Source organism: Myxine glutinosa, chromosome 7 (genome assembly GCF_964187855.1).
Source record: "Myxine glutinosa chromosome 7, kmMyxGlut1.1, whole genome shotgun sequence".
Taxonomy (NCBI): Eukaryota; Metazoa; Chordata; class Myxini; order Myxiniformes; family Myxinidae; genus Myxine; species Myxine glutinosa.
Genome location: NC_136267.1, coordinates 599,569 through 616,475, shown reverse-complemented (window position 1 = coordinate 616,475; position 16,907 = coordinate 599,569). Strand labels below are relative to the sequence as shown.

General features: G+C 42.5%; 1 long non-coding RNA gene across 1 annotated transcript; it reads left to right on the top strand.

Moving 5' to 3' along the window:
* Positions 1-5,617: 5,617 nt before the first annotated feature.
* Positions 5,618-14,909, top strand: LOC137430956 (uncharacterized). Its single transcript, XR_010985164.2, has 3 exons — positions 5,618-5,720; positions 6,121-6,217; positions 14,030-14,909. It is a non-coding gene; the product is annotated as an uncharacterized LOC137430956 (long non-coding RNA).
* The last annotated feature ends 1,998 nt before the right edge of the window (positions 14,910-16,907 follow it).

The window sequence follows — 16,907 nt, the reverse complement described above, 5'->3', positions numbered from 1 at the left end:
AAAAAATAAGGTGCTTTTCAATAGAGGAACATCAGCAGCTTGCTCGACCATTCATTCAGGCCTTAGGGGTCAATGTTTTTCTTTGACGAGCTTTTCATAGCTCTGTAGGACCATGTACACACGTGTCCAGCTCCGTCACAATGTTCGAATTATTGTCTAAATAAATATTTTCGTATAAAAATGTACTTCTCAATACAGAAACGAGTGTTGGAGGCCGATGCTTAAAATGCACTTCCACTTTGGGGTTCTCGCTTTTGGCAATTCGCAGATAGATCTCTTTCCTTCCCACGTCTTTGGTGTCCCTGTTGCTATGGTTCCCGGAATTGTGTTTCTTTCGTCTTGGTGGCTGTGGTGGCCCGCTTTTGTGTTGTGTCCATGGTGGCCCGCTTTTGTGTTTTGTCCCCGTGGTGGCCCGCTTTTTTGTTTTGTCCGTGGTGGCCCGCTTTTTTGTTTTGTCCGTGGTGGCCCGCTTTTTTGTTTTGTCCGTGGTGGCCCGCTTTTTTGTTTTGTCTATGGTGGCCCGCTTTTTGTTTTGGCCCCGTGGTGGCCCGCTTTTTTGTTATGTCCGTGGTGACCCGCTTTTTTGTTTTGTCCGTGGTGGCCCGCTTTTTTGTTTTGTCCGTGGTGGCCCGCTTTTTTGTTTTGTCCGTGGTGGCCCGCTTTTTTGTTTTGTCTATGGTGGCCCGCTTTTTGTTTTGGCCCCGTGGTGGCCCGCTTTTTTGTTATGTCCGTGGTGACCCGCTTTTTTGTTTTGTCCGTGGTGGCCCGCTTTTTGTTTTGGCCCCGTGGTGGCCCGCTTTTTTGTTTTGTCCGTGGTGACCCGCTTTTTTGTTTTGTCCGTGGTGGCCCGCTTTTTGTTTTGGCCCCGTGGTGACCCGCTTTTTTGTTTTGTCCGTGGTGGCCCGCTTTTTTGTTTTGTCCCCGTGGTGGCCCGCTTTTTTGTTATGTCCGTGGTGACCTGCTTTTTTGTTATGTCCGTGGTGACCTGCTTTTTTGTTTTGTCCGTGGTGGCCCGCTTTTTGTTTTGGCCCCGTGGTGACCCGCTTTTTTGTTTTGTCCGTGGTGGCCCGCTTTTTTGTTTTGTCCCCGTGGTGGCCCGCTTTTTTGTTTTGTCCCCGTGGTGACCCGCTTTTTTGTTTTGTCCGTGGTGGCCCGCTTTTTTGTTATGTCCGTGGTGACCTGCTTTTTTGTTTTGTCCGTGGTGGCCCGCTTTTGTGTTGTGTCCATGGTGGCCCGCTTTTGTGTTTTGTCCCCGTGGTGGCCCGCTTTTTTGTTTTGTCCGTGGTGGCCCGCTTTTTTGTTTTGTCCGTGGTGGCCCGCTTTTTTGTTTTGTCTATGGTGGCCCGCTTTTTGTTTTGGCCCCGTGGTGGCCCGCTTTTTGTTTTGGCCCCGTGGTGGCCTGCTTTTTTGTTATGTCCGTGGTGACCCGCTTTTTTGTTTTGTCCGTGGTGGCCCGCTTTTTGTTTTGGCCCCGTGGTGGCCCGCTTTTTTGTTTTGTCCGTGGTGGCCCGCTTTTTTGTTTTGTCCGTGGTGACCCGCTTTTTTGTTTTGTCCGTGGTGGCCCGCTTTTTGTTTTGGCCCCGTGGTGACCCGCTTTTTTGTTTTGTCCGTGGTGGCCCGCTTTTTTGTTTTGTCCCCGTGGTGGCCCGCTTTTTTGTTTTGTCCCCGTGGTGGCCCGCTTTTTTGTTATGTCCGTGGTGACCCACTTTTTTGTTTTGTCCGTGGTGGCCCGCTTTTTTGTTTTGTCCCCGTGGTGGCCCGCTTTTTTTGAACAAATTATTTTCTATTGTTGAATTCCCATTACTATGCCGTATTTAATTTTTTTATCATTTAAATTTTCAATTGTTAAATTTTCCCCAATTCTCAATTTTTAAATTTTTTCCCAAATTTCAAGACATTTCTTCCAATTTTCAATTATTAAAATTTTTCAAAAATTTAATTTCAATTATTTCCTTTTTTTCTTTTCGATTTTTTCTTTTTTTCAATTCTCAATTATTTTAATACTTTCTTATTTCGTCATTAATTTATTTATGCTTTTCATTGTGAGGGAGAATTACCAGTACTACCAATTGGCTAATATTACGAGTTTGCTATATTATCTCCGATCGCAGCCCTCTAGTTTTGAAAGAGAATAAATTTATATTCACCACGCGAAGTATTCCACAATGAACGTGGTTATTTACTCCTCGAATCGACGGTGATTTAGAGGGGTCAAGGGTCAGAATAACTCCTTATGAATGGGACAGCGGTTGTGAATGGAAGGCCCTGCGGTTTGCGGGAGCGGTGCAGGGTTCCACCACCTCGAAAGGTCCGCACATCAGCATTTCTGGAATTAGAATCTCATCACGAAGCACCCGATGGGTCAATATATTCCTTTGGTATCGAAGATGAGTTTTTATCAAAATGACGGCTTGCTGTCGGGAAAGCATGAAAGGCATTTTCGCATTGCGGTTTTGTCCCATGGCATATAAAACAAAGCCTCAATTTTTGTCTTATCTCTCGCTCCTCAGAAACGCACGCTACCCTGAAATGCCACTCGGAGAAAGAAATTGAAAATTCCTTCGGCGGAGAAACAAAAAAGGTACCCTCGGTAAACGGAAAAAACTAAATACCGCGTCCGACTTTACAATTAACCTCGTTTTTCAAATGCAATCCGCTTACTGGACTCGACTATGGAAGCTGAACGTGGTGACGCTCGAAATGCAGGATATTTCCTATGGAATATAGCTTTTTACTTATTTACTTTTAAAATTCCTCTTTCTTTGCATTCTCCTCGTGGGACAAGCTTTGGATTTTCTCAATAACCTGGATTTTCATTCTGTTCCACGCATCGTGAATCCAATTGAAGGTGGACTCCGTCCGTATCGAGGTGAGATCGTCACCCGTGTAGTCTGGCACGCCGCGTGAGTAGTCGCCACGTCCGGGTTGAGCACACGGGCATCATGTAACGTCAGTTTCGTACCTGGGCCTCATTACCTACACCTGACCGGGTATCCTTTGTTTGGAAGAGGCCACCTGCTCGGTTGGCATCGCTGGAAACGGTTTCCATCACGGCACGGTCATCATCTCGACGTCCTCGGGGATTTTCGAAGGCCATCGGGCCACTGGCAAAGGAAATTTCTAAGTTGTTCTTGAGCAAGCGAAATGAAGATAAAGTCACACAAACCTGTTCGACGCACAAGTGAAACAATAAAAGCGCTTGATAAAAGAGCTAAATACGTTTTCCACGTTGATTCATTTCCCACCGATGATTGCTTTCCGTCCATAGCTCGGTCGCCCCGAGCTTCGGAGCCGTAAGATCGCGTCGTGATGCTTTATTTCTGCCTGGAAACTTCACATTCATTTTCGCTGGAAAATCTTGATGTTACTGGCTCTGATCCCGGCATCCTTGGGGATGAAACTGGAGCTAAACCAGGAGGCGGTTTGAAAGTGAGAGCCGTGTGGGACATTTTTTAACTGTCACCGTCCTTGGTTGTTATGGCTGTTCAGCCTTTCGTGCTGATGGATTTTCATACCACGTGAGCACGGAGTGGGGGGTGTGCGAGGGTGAGTGGGAGTGGGTGAAGGGGAGAGCGCAGGGGCCTAAAAATGGTGATCGGTGTGTCATGGCATTAATTGCACCGAACTGACTTTATCGAATCCACACTTCCTTTGTGCCTCCCGAAACATGGACACGAAAACCAAATTGGCGTTTTCCTTTAATTTTCATCATTCTTCAATTTTCATCATTCCTCAATTTTCATCATGCTTCAATTTTCATCATTCTTCAATTTTCATCATTCTTCAATTTTCATCATTCTTCAATTTTCATCATTCTTCAATTTTCATCATTCCTCAATTTTCATCATTCTTCAATTTTCATCATTCCTCAATTTTCATCATTCTTCAGTTTTCATCATCCTTCAATTTTCATCATTCTTCAATTTTCATCATTCTTCAATTTTCATCATTCTTCAATTTTCATCATTCTTCAATTTTCATCATTCTTCAATTTTCATCATCCTTCAATTTTCATCATTCTTCAATTTTCATCATTCTTCAGTTTTCATCATTCTTCAATTTTCATCATTCTTCAATTTTCATCATTCCTCAATTTTCATCATTCTTCAGTTTTCATCATCCTTCAATTTTCATCATTCTTCAATTTTCATCATTCTTCAATTTTCATCATTCTTCAATTTTCATCATTCTTCAATTTTCATCATTCTTCAATTTTCATCATCCTTCAATTTTCATCATTCTTCAATTTTCATCATTCTTCAGTTTTCATCATTCTTCAATTTTCATCATTCTTCAATTTTCATCATCCTTCAATTTTCATCATTCTTCAATTTTCATCATGCTTCAATTTTCATCATTCTTCAATTTTCATCATTCTTCAATTTTCATCATTCTTCAATTTTCATCATTCTTCAATTTTCATCATTCCTCAATTTTCATCATTCTTCAATTTTCATCATTCCTCAATTTTCATCATTCTTCAGTTTTCATCATCCTTCAATTTTCATCATTCTTCAATTTTCATCATTCTTCAATTTTCATCATTCTTCAATTTTCATCATTCTTCAATTTTCATCATTCTTCAGTTTTCATCATTCTTCAATTTTCATCATTCTTCAATTTTCATCATTCTTCAGTTTTCATCATTCTTCAATTTTCATCATTCTTCAATTTTCATCATTCCTCAATTTTCATCATTCTTCAGTTTTCATCATTCTTCAATTTTCATCATTCTTCAATTTTCATCATTCTTCAATTTTCATCATTCTTCAATTTTCATCATCCTTCAATTTTCATCATTCTTCAATTTTCATCATTCTTCAATTTTCATCATTCTTCAATTTTCATCATTCTTCAGTTTTCATCATTCTTCAATTTTCATCATTCCTCAATTTTCATCATTCTTCAATTTTCATCATTCTTCAATTTTCATCATTCTTCAATTTTCACCATTCTTCAATTTTCATCATTCTTCAATTTTCATCATTCTTCAATTTTCATCATTCTTCAATTTTCATCATCTTCAATTTTCATCATTCTTCCATTTTCACCATTCTTCCATTTTCATCATTCTTCAATTTTCATCATCCTTCAATTTTCATCATTCTTCAATTTTCATCATTCTTCAATTTTCATCATTCTTCAATTTTCATCATTCTTCCATTTTCATCATTCTTCCATTTTCATCATCCTTCCATTTTCATCATCCTTCAATTTTCATCATTCTTCAATTTTCATCATTCTTCAATTTTCATCATTCTTCAATTTTCATCATTCTTCAATTTTCATCATTCTTCCATTTTCATCATTCTTCCATTTTCATCATTCTTCCATTTTCATCATTCTTCCATTTTCATCATTCTTCCATTTTCATCATTCTTCCATTTTCATCATTCTTCCATTTTCATCATTCTTCCATTTTCATCATTCTTCAATTTTCATCAATCTTCCATTTTCATCAATCTTCCATTTTCATCATCCTTCAATTTTCATCATTCTTCAATTTTCATCATTCTTCAATTTTCATGGCAGTGTTTTGCACCTACAAGTAGGTGTTTGATGCCCTGATGTTAACTCCGCTACCAAAGATGGACGGAGGTTACCTGTTCACCCCTCTTTGTCTGTCTGTGAGCAGGATATCTGAAAAAGTTGTGGACGGATTCGGAGGAAACCTGGTGGACAGGTTGGGTGTGTGACGAGGATCAATCGATTCGATTTTGGTGAAGATCCGAATCCGGATATGAGAATATTTTATATTTTAAAGTGATTTTTCACAATTGGTCAAACACATTGGGACCAAAAACAATAGCATGATACTTCAAAAATGTTGTGCACGGATTATGACAAAATTTGGTGGATGAGTTGGATAGGTGACAATAGCAAGCTGAATTGATTTTGGTTAATATGCAGATCTGGCCTATCAGTGGGATACCAAACGTAAATTCTTAAGCATGGCGGAGGTGTGCGTTCTACCTCAGTGCCGGTCTAGTTTCTGCTGAGACTTTAATTTACAATTCTGCTGTTTAAGTGGATAAAGTTTGGTGCTGCTTTGGCATAATTCCATGAAAAACAGGGACGTGGGATCAAGCAAGTGTGTGTGTTCGTGAATTGCATTGGCAGACACCAAGAGACTGCACATTCTGCACAAGCGTCCAACATGAATGACAACGGGGACCATGTTTACGTTTTACCATGTTCCAGGAGTTTACGCATACAGGTGGGGTGAGCATGTGGAAGGGTCCATCTCAGGTGCACAGTAACAGGTCTTGCCACGAGACTGGGCCCATTGACTTGTTCAATAATGACCGAATGAACAATACCACCGGCCTGTCCTTGGATGAGATGATGGAGAGTTTAGTTGATTGATTGAGAGTGCTAGAAAACTCGAGAATGATAAACAAATGGATATAAAAGGTGCTTCAGAGCATTATTGTCCCCCGTCGCACCGCGGAGCGAAAGGGGGATTATGGTTTTCCCCTCTGTCCGTGTGTGCATCCGTCCGTCCGTCCGTCCGTCCGTCCGTGCGTGCGTACGTACGTGCATGCGTAAGCGAAGGACCGAATTATAATTTGGTGTGTGGGTGCAACCCATGTCAAAATCCAAGATGGCCGCCGCCATGTATGTCTGAACCTTGTGAGCGGAATATCTTGGAAAAATAAGCGAAGTACCAACTTCTAATCTGGTGTGTGGGTGTATCTCGGCATAAGGAAGAACGCTATTGAAAATTGGGTCGCCACGTCAAAATGCAAGATGGCCGCCGCCATGTATGTCTGAACCTTGTGAGCGAAATATCTTGAAAAATAAACGAACTACTAACTTCTAATCTGGTGTGTGGGTGTATCCAGGGGCGCTGTAAGGGGGGAGGGGGGGGGGAGTTAGAATGATTCCAATGGCCCTGCACTGACAGGGGCCCTACAAATTATTAGAACATTAGGTAAAAATGTGTGCGTGCTTCATAGGGGGCCATTGTGATGTCTTTTCATGGGGCCCAAAATCCCTGGTGGCGGCCCTGGGTGTATCTACGCATAAGGAAGAATGCTGTTGAAAATTAGGTCGCCACCTCAAAATCCAAGATGGCCACCACCATATATATGTCTGAACCTTGTGAGCGAAATATCTTGAAAAATAAACGAACTACTAACTTCTAATCTGGTGTGTGGGTGTATCTACGCATAAGGGAGAACGCTATTGAAAATTGGGTCGCCACGTCAAAATCCAAGATGGCCGCCGCCATGTATGTCTGAACCTTGTGAGCGGAATATCTTGAAAAATAAGCGAAGTACCAACTTCTAATCTTGTGTGTGGGTGTATCTAGGCATAAGGAAGAACGCAATTGAAAATTGGGTCGCCATGTCAAAATCCAAGATGGCCACCACCATATATATATCTGAACCTTGTGAGCGAAATATCTTGAAAAATAAACGAACTACAAACTTCTAATGTGGTGTGTCGGTGTATCTACGCATGAGGAAGAACGCTATTGAAAATTGGGTCGCCACGTCAAAATCCAATATGGCCACCTTGCGTCTTCCACTTTGTCGACTCGCATCACTTCACCGACGGGGGACCTAGGCCGCTAGGCGTAATGCTTGTTGAGTTTAGATGGAGTCCATAAATATGTATGTTATCGAGACTGCAGTACAGGGCCATATATAAAATTAATATTGCTTTGTGGGGCGTTTCTCAGGGTTTTCTGGGGGAAGCGAGGGTGGGTAGAGGTTGGGAGCTACAGTCATGTGACACCATCTTCATGGGCGCAGCCATCTTGGATTTGCCTTCGCAGGACGTGTCCATTTAGAACGGCCTTGTTTTCGCTTGAATTCGTCCAAAAATGGCAGAGGCGGTGATTAACAGATTGATTCAAGGCTACAAGAGAATATTTCCGAAAAGACGAAAGCAGGAAGTTCAACCTGAAGTTTTGTAAAAAGTTGGAGGAGGCTGAAGGGCTACATGAAATTATTTGACTGAGCTGTCATATGGATGCCGCCAAATGATTTTTTTTTTTTAAAGCAACATGGAAGCTGATCGAAATTTTTAACAGGATGTCATTGCACTCATTCATGGAGTCACATATGTTTTAGGATCGGGGTCAGCATCCTTGGAGATGTAGAATCCAATCGAACATGGACTCCATCCATACCATGGTGAGATGGGTCTTAAGGTTAACTGAGATCATCACCTCTATCACAGCGGAGAGGGGTGCTTTGTTTTCAGAGAGGGAAGCATCACAGGGGAATGGGAGTAGGAGGTGGGGAGGTCAGTGTGTGCCCGAAGAACTTCACGGGGTTTCTGACAGTTCCACAGAGTTTAGTGCTTGCTTATGGTTAATGTAGAGGATTAGGTTAAGACTTGCTTATGGTTAATGTAGAGGATTCGGTTCAGGCTTGCTTATGGTTAATGTAGATGATTAGGTTAAGGCTTGCTTAAGGTCATCATAGAGGATTAGGTTAAGACTTGCTTAAGGTTAATGTAGAGGATTAGGTTAAGACTTGCTTCAGGTTAATGTAGAGGATTAGGATCAGACTTGCTTATGGTTAATGTAGAGGATTGGGTTAAGACTTGCTTATGATTAATGTAGAGGATTAGGTTAAGACTTGCTTATGGTTAATGTAGAGGATTAGGTTAAGACTTGCTTATGGTTAATGTAGAGAATTAGGTTAAGACTTGCTTATGTTTAATGTAGAGGGTTACGTTAAGACTTGCTTATGGTTAATGTAGAGGATTAGCTTAAGACTTGCTTAAGGTTAATGTAGAGGATTAGGTTAAGACTTGCTTAAGGTTAATGTAGAGGATTAGGTTAAGGCTTGCTTATGGTTAATGTAGAGGATTAGGTTAAGACTTGCTTATGGTTAATGTAGAGGATTAGGTTAAGGCTTGCTTATGGTTAATGTAGAGGATTAGGTTAAGACTTGCTTAAGGTCATCATAGAGGATTAGGTTAAGACTTGCTTAAGGTTAATGTAGAGGATTAGGTTAAGGCTTGCTTATGGTTGATGTAGAGGATTAGGTTAAGACTTGCTTAAGGTTAATGTAGAGGATTAGGTTAAGACGTGCTTCAGGTTAATGTAGAGGATTAGGTTCAGACTTGCTTATGATTTATGTAGAGGATTAGGTTAAGACTTGCTTATGGTTAATGTAGAGGATTAGGTTAAGACTTGCTTATGGTTAATGTAGAGAATTAGGTTAAGACTTGCTTTTGTTTAATGTAGAGGGTTACGTTAAGACTTGCTTATGGTTAATGTAGAGGATTAGGTTAAGGCTTGCTTATGGTTAATGTAGAGGATTAGGTTAAGACTTGCTTAAGGTCATCATAGAGGATTAGGTTAAGACTTGCTTAAGGTTAATGTAGAGGATTAGGTTAAGACTTGCTTAAGGTTAATGTAGAGGATTAGGTTAAGACTTGCTTAAGGTTAATGTAGAGGATTAGGTTAAGACTTGCTTCAGGTTAATGTAGAGGATTAGGTTCAGACTTGCTTATGATTTATGTAGAGGATTAGGTTAAGACTTGCTTATGGTTAATGTAGAGAATTAGGTTAAGACTTGCTTATGGTTAATGTAGAGGATTAGGTTAAGACTTGCTTATGGTTAATGTAGAGGATTAGGTTAATACTTGCTTGTGGTTAATGTGGAGGATTAGGTTAAGACTTGCTTATGTTTAATGTAGAGGGTTAGGTTAAGACTTGCTTATGGTTAATGTAGAGGATTAGGTTAAGACTTGCTTATGGTTAATGTAGAGGATTAGGTTAATACTTGCTTGTGGTTAATGTGGAGGATTAGGTTAAGACTTGCTTATGGTTAATGTAGAGGATTCGGTTAAGACTTGCTTAAGGTTAATGCAGAGGATGAGGTTAAGGTTTGCTTATGGTTAATGTAGAGGATTAGGTTAATACTTGCTTATGGTTAATGTAGAGGATTAGGTTAAGGCTTGCTTATGGTTAATGTAGAGGATTAGGTTAAGACTTGCTTAAAGTAAATATAGAGGATTAGGTTAAGACTTGCTTAAGGTAAACATAAAGGATTGGGTTAAGACTTGCTTCAGGTTAATGTAGAGGATTAGTTTAAGACTTGCTTATGCTTTATGTTGAGGATTAGGTTAAGGCTTGCTTATGGTTAATGTAGAGGATTACATCAAGGCTTGCTCATGGTTAATGTCGAGGATTAGGTTAAGGCTTGCTTATAGTTAATGTGGAGGATTAGGTTTAGACTTGCTTCAGGTAAACATAGAGGAATAGGTTAAGACTTGCTTATGGTTAATGTAGGGGATTAGGTTAAGACTTGCTTTAGGTTAATGTAGAGGAATAGGTTAAGGCTTGCTTATGGTTAATGTAGAGGATTAGGTTTAGACTTGCTTCAGGTTAATGTAGAGGATTAGGTTAAGATTTGCTTATGGTTAATGTAGAGGATTAGGTTAAGGCTTGCTTATGGTTAATGTAGAGGAGTAGGTTAAGACTTGCTTAAGGTTAATGTAGAGGATTAGGTTAAGACTTGCTTAAGGTTAATGTAGAGGATTAGGTTAAGACTTGCTTTCGGTTAATGTAGAGGATTAGGTTTTTTTTGTTTTTTTTTGTATACTGAGTCTTAAGGTTAAGACTTGCTTCAGGTTAATGTAGAGGATTAGGTTAAGACTTGCTTAAGGTTAATGTAGAGCATTAGGTTAAGACTTGCTTAAGGTTAATGTAGAGGATTAGGTTAAGACTTGCTTAGGTTAATGTAGAGGAGTAGGTTAAGGCTTGCTTAAGGTCATCATAGAGGATTAGGTTAAGACTTGCTTAAGGTAAATGTAGAGGATTAGGTTAAGACTTGCTTCAGGTTAATGTAGAGTTTTAGGATCAGACTTGCTTATGGTTAATGTAGAGGATTGGGTTAAGACTTGCTTATGATTAATGTAGAGGATTAGGTTAAGACTTGCTTAAGGTTAATGTAGAGCATTAGGTTAAGACTTTGTTATGGATTCGGCCCTAATGATTGCTGTTATGATTATTGTTGTTGGTTCTAAGTGTTCTGGTGATTGTGGTTGAAGGGAAAGGGTTATTATAGTTAAAAGGTTTAAAAGCGCTCATGATAAAATAATACCGGAAATGGCATAGTGGGCCGGAAGAGGTCGAGGGAAGAGGAGGAGGACGTGAAGAAAAGGGGAAAGGAGGTGTTCTGACGAAGCTCCGCACCTGGCGTGGGCGAGCTTACATGGCGAGAGAACTTTGAGTCCGGGAAGGGAATCTTGAGCGATTGGTGATCGCTGGAATTGTGGAAAAGCCTGCGAAGCCAGATACAGGTGATTCCGGAGAATCTTCGCCTAGCAGCGACGGCTCGAGGTCGAGCCAGCTGCCATTACCAGGACCTTGCGAGTCGTTCACGGAGCCTTGGTTAGCCGCATCCGCGGGTCCCGCCATCCGGTGATTTACCGAAATATGTGTGTGCACTAAAGCGGCGTCGGAAGATTGCCCTGCGGTTCGTTGACTGAACGGGGAAGGTGCACATCCGGATCGCTTATTTGGGATTCCCTGTCCACGGTCAGGTTGCTGTTGGATTAGACCACGTGACGGTCCATGCCTTACCTACACCGCCGTACTCGCCTCTTCGCCTCATCTCCGTTGAGTTATAGAGACATTGAAGGGTTGGGCTCCATTCACTGGGAGCGTGGATCACTGCCGAGCTGCTGCTGAGCTGGGACTGGGATCTGTGAGTTTATGTTACTTAATAAGGTGGTACCATCTTGAGATTAATTGTATGACTGATTGCTGTCATTGTTGTATGGTTTCCTGTGTGCTTTTAATACAATCTGTTTATTTATAATCTTTGGGTGTGGTTCCACTAATGATTTGTTTTTGACACAGGATAACATATTTTTTCTGCCGGGGTTCCTCTCGGGGTTCGGAGGTGACCGAGACCAGGAGATTGCAGAGGAGCCCGTAACAACTTGCTTTAGGTTAATGTAGAGGATTAGGTTAAGACTTGCTTTAGGTTAAGACTTGCTTTAGGTTAATGTAGAGGATTAGGTTAAGACTTGCTTCAGGTTAATGTAGAGGATTAGGTTAAGACTTGCTGAAGGTTAAGACTTGCTTTCGGTTAATGTAGAGGATTAGGTTAAGACTTGCTTCAGGTTAATGTAGAGGATTAGGTTAAGACTTGCTTAAGGTCATCATAGAGGATTAGGTTAAGACTTGCTTAAGGTTAATGTAGAGGATTCGGTTAAGACTTGCTGAAGGTTAAGACTTGCTTTCAGTTAATGTAGAGGATTAGGTTAAGACTTGCTTCAGGTTAATGTAGAGAATTAGGTTAAGACTTGCTTCAGGTTAATGTAGAGGATTAGGTTAAGACTTGCTTAAGGTCATCATAGAGGATTAGGTTAAGACTTGCTTAAGGTTAATGTAGAGGATTAGGTTAAGACTTGCTGAAGGTTAAGACTTGCTTTCGGTTAATGTAGAGGATTAGGTTAAGACTTGCTTCAGGTTAATGTAGAGGATTAGGTTAAGACTTGCTTAAGGTTAATGTAGAGCATTAGGTTAAGACTTGCTTAAGGTTAATGTAGAGGAGTGGGTTAAGGCTTGCTTAAGGTCATCATCGAGGATTAGGTTAAGACTTGCTTAAGGTAAACATAGAGGATTAGTTTAAGACTTGCTTTAGGTTAATGTAGAGGATTAGTTTAAGACTTGCTTTAGGTTAAGACTTGCTTTCGGTTAATGTCGAGGATTAGTTTAAGACTTGCTTTAGGTTAAGACTTGCTTTCGGTTAATGTGGAGGATTATGTTAAGACTTGCTTATAGTACACGTAGAGGATTAGGTTAAGACTTGATTTAGGTTAAGACTTGCTTTAGGTTAATGTAGAGCATTAGGTTAAGACTTGCTTTAGGTTAATGTAGAGGATTCGGTTAAGACTTGCTTAAGGTTAATGTGGAGGATTAGGTTAAGACTTGCTTCAGGTTAATGTAGAGGATTATAGGTAGGACAAAGACAGTGGGAGACATCAGTGGACTTTTACAAGGACAATAGTAGACGATGGACAAACGAGTTTAGTACGTGTATGGGATTTGAACCTGGGTTACCGAGCATTATGTGATATTTACCGAGCATTGTGGGAGCATACGGGGTTACCGAGCATTGTGGGTTCGGATGGGAGCACGAAACAAGTCCACACTTTAGGTAACTGTTCCTAAATGATTATTTCTCCAAACCCAGAGCAGTATGACGACATGACAGAGCAGAAGGACAACTTTCCATTTCGGTCATTGTTCACCGGAGCAGTTTAAAAATGGCAGAAGGAGGCTTGGGATTTATTTTTGTCTGACTTCCAGCTGGTAAACTGTTGTCCCATAAGGCATGAGTGTCTCAACTTTGTTTTCATTCCGGGAAAGGCATGTTTTGACCGTATAATGAAAACAAAAACAGTTCATGTCTCCGACTCTGAACTCGCATGATGACCCTTGGTATGAAGACTCATTGCTTTTCGATCAAGATGGTTGCTTACAAACAACCTTCTAATAAATGTTTTCCATCTATTAAGATTCATGTCGGCCTTTTCATTCCATGCTATAAATGGAGTCCATGTTTGATTGGAGTCCGAATCATTCCAAACAGGAAACTTAATTTTTAACGACGTCATAAAGGACACAAACAACTTGCGCAGATAATGAATACAACGTGTTTAATAAGGTGGTGTAAAAGACGCCGCATCAACGGCGGTAAACTTACCAATTTTTTTTTTTTATGATTTAAAATCTTTATTTGAATTGAATAATCCTGGTGTTGGTTTAACGGTTAAGGTGGCCGCTAGGCATTTTTACGTCATCACAACCAATCAAATTTGCCACTCCTAGACCCCGCCCGTGCTCTTGTTCCTCCATACAGCTTGGGGTAAAGTGTTCTATGAACTCTGTAGTTGTCTTGTCTTTAGTAGTCGATGGAGAGATGTCTATGTGCATCAAAAATGTTTCATAGACAGACGTGGCATTGTCCATTGTGTTAGGTCCTCAAATGACTCTCAGTTGCTCAAGACCTTGATGCGTGCAATCTTCTTCTTCTTTCTTATGCAGCACATGGATGGCAGCGAGTCACACCTTTGGCCGAAGGTGCAGCTGTTGGTGTGTGCAATGTTGCGTGTACACTTTGTGACTGTGGACCGAAGGTCTTGAGTCTTCTCGACTGTATTTGCAGCATGAGATGATGCGGCCTCCGCTGTTGAGGAGTCAGGACCGTGCCAATGACAAATGGTGCCATGTCATGGTGCGCAGACCGTTTTCATCTTCACAGAATGAAACGGATTTTCACCCAAACAGACCTTGGTTTTTACCTTTGAGATGAATGGTCGATTCCATGCAGGTGTTATACCATGCGCACCCTCAAGGCTCCATACAGTATTGTAGCGGTCCCCGCTGAATGTACACAATCGCCTTGCACCTGCCAGGGCGCGATCGCCATGCCGGGCTCGTCCGGACGGGCCCAGACGCGCCTCTCCTGGGCATGCCCGGACTCGCTGTTCCCGGGCACGCCCGAACCTCCCGGGCACGCCCGGTCTCGTCTTTCCCAGGCATGCCCGCTCTCGCCTTTCCAGGGCTCGCCCAGAGCGCCCGGGCACGCCCAGCCTCGACTTGCCAGGCCGCGTCCAGGACGCCCGGGCATGTCCAAACTCGCCTTTCCAGGGCTCGCACAGAGCGTCCGGGCATGCCCGCTCTCGCCTTTCCAGGGCTCGCCCAGAGCGCTCGGGCACGCCCAGCCTCGACTTGCCAGGCCGCGTCCAGGACGCCCGGGCATGTCCAGACTCGCCTTTCCAGGACTCGCCCTTGACACCCGGGCATGCCCGGTCTCGGTTTTCCCGGGCAAACGCCCGGGCATAAATGTGTATATATATTGCTGCCCGATAAACGGGCTTTTCAGAATACCTGAGCTGTTTTGTTTCAATAAAGCAACTCAGACGAATTCCGTCTTTGGTCACGTCAATTCTTTCGACTCGCGTTGGAGCGCAGCTCCTTTAGTATCACTATGGGCAACAAACAGATCACCTGTGTGTGCCAAATGGCTGCAGCCGATAAGTACCCTTAGAGTTAGGGTTACGGTGGACAGTTACAGGTTAGGGTTATGGTGGAAGTTACATGTTAGGGTTACGGTGGGAGTTACAGGTTCGGGTTACGGTGGGCAGTTACAGGTTAGGGTTACGGTGGGCAGTTACAGGTTAGGGTTACGGTGGGCAGTTACAGGTTAGGGTTATGGTGGGCAGTTACAGGTTAGGGTTACGTTGGGCAGTTACAGGTTAGGGTTACGGTGGGCAGTTACAGGTTTTAGGGTTACGGTGGGCAGTTACAGGTTAGGGTTATGGTGGGCAGTTACAGGTTAGGGTTACGGTGGGCAGTTACAGGTTAGGGTTATGGTGGGCAGTTACAGGTTAGGGTTACGGTGGGCAGTTACAGGTTTTAGGGTTACGGTGGGAGTTGCATGTTAGGGTTACAGTGGGAGTTACAGGTTAGGGTTACGGTGGGCAGTTACAGGTTAGGGTTACGGTGGGCAGTTACAGGTTAGGGCTAGGAAAGCAAAGTATTGTATGTTGCATTGTTTGAGGTGTTGTATTGTGTATTGTATATTGTATCGGTTGAGGTGTTGTATTGTGTATTGTATATTGTATCGGTTGAAGTGTTGTATTGGATATTGTATTGTTTGAGGTGTTGTATTGTGTATTGTATCGGTTGAGGTGTTGTATTGTGTATTGTATATTGTATCGACTGAGGTGTTGTATTGTGTAGAGGGGAAGGGGGAGGGGGGGAAGGCGGAGGGGGAGGGGAGAAGAGAAGGGGAGGGGGAAAAGGGAGGGGAGGGGGAAAAGGGAGGGGGAAGGGGGAGGGAAGGGGAGGGCCAGTCAACAATGACGTTGCAGTTCTCATGGTCGGAGCGCAGCACAACAATCGCGACATCGTCCTGCATCTTCGCAACAGCACGAAGCGGATTTTGGAGACTCACCGATCCTGTGACGCCCTCCAGTACCAGCGTTGCCGGGCGGGGGAAGGGAGACCCGTACATTCCCAACCCGTACATTCGCCCTCTCGACTCAAGCTCACTTGGACAAAAGCCTCGCACAAATTACACCATGAAGGCCCAATGGCCATGTCTATGCCACAAATCAAGTACGTGAGCGAGTCGGGCGCACTGAATTGAAAATATATAGAACGCTCATACTCCGTGAAAAGTGAAGCCGCCGTGTCGCCTTCTTAGTCAGCACGACTCGACCAACTCGCTTCGTGGAGCTCGTTTGTTTTGAACGTGTGAATTACGTGCGAACGCGTAACGGTGAGTTTATGGCGGCAAGGAACATCACGTGATCACTCTGAGCGAATCAGCGCGCTGCTCTGCCACCTGCTCAGATTCCGTGTATAATATTCCTCGCTGAAATGCGCTGAGGTAAATATGAATAAAAAATATGGATCTCGTAAAGATGAAAGAAAAAAAAACCTATGTGGTGTGAATGGCAATGTTCCTCGCTGAAATGTGAAAAAACGCAATCGCTTTTCGCTCTGAAATACGTGCGAACGCGTAACTGAGTTTATGGCGGCAAGGAACATCACGTGATCGCTCTGAGCGAATCAGCGCGCTGCTCTGCCACCGCCTCAGATTCCGTGCATAATATTCCTCGCTGAAATGCGCTGAGGTAAAAATATGGTAAAAAAATATGAATTTTTTTTTTTTAGTTCGGCCATGTTCTTCCCAGGCTCAATGGTTATGTCTATGCCAAATATCAAGCACGGAGCCTCTCCGTTTAGGAGTCTATCGGTAACATTACACACACACAAACGGTGTTTTATATATATATATATAGATTGGTTGAGGTGTTGTATTGTGTATTGTATATTGTGTTGTTTGAGGTGTTGTATTGTGTATTGTATATTGTATTGCTTGAGGTGTTGTATTGTGTATTGTATATTGTCT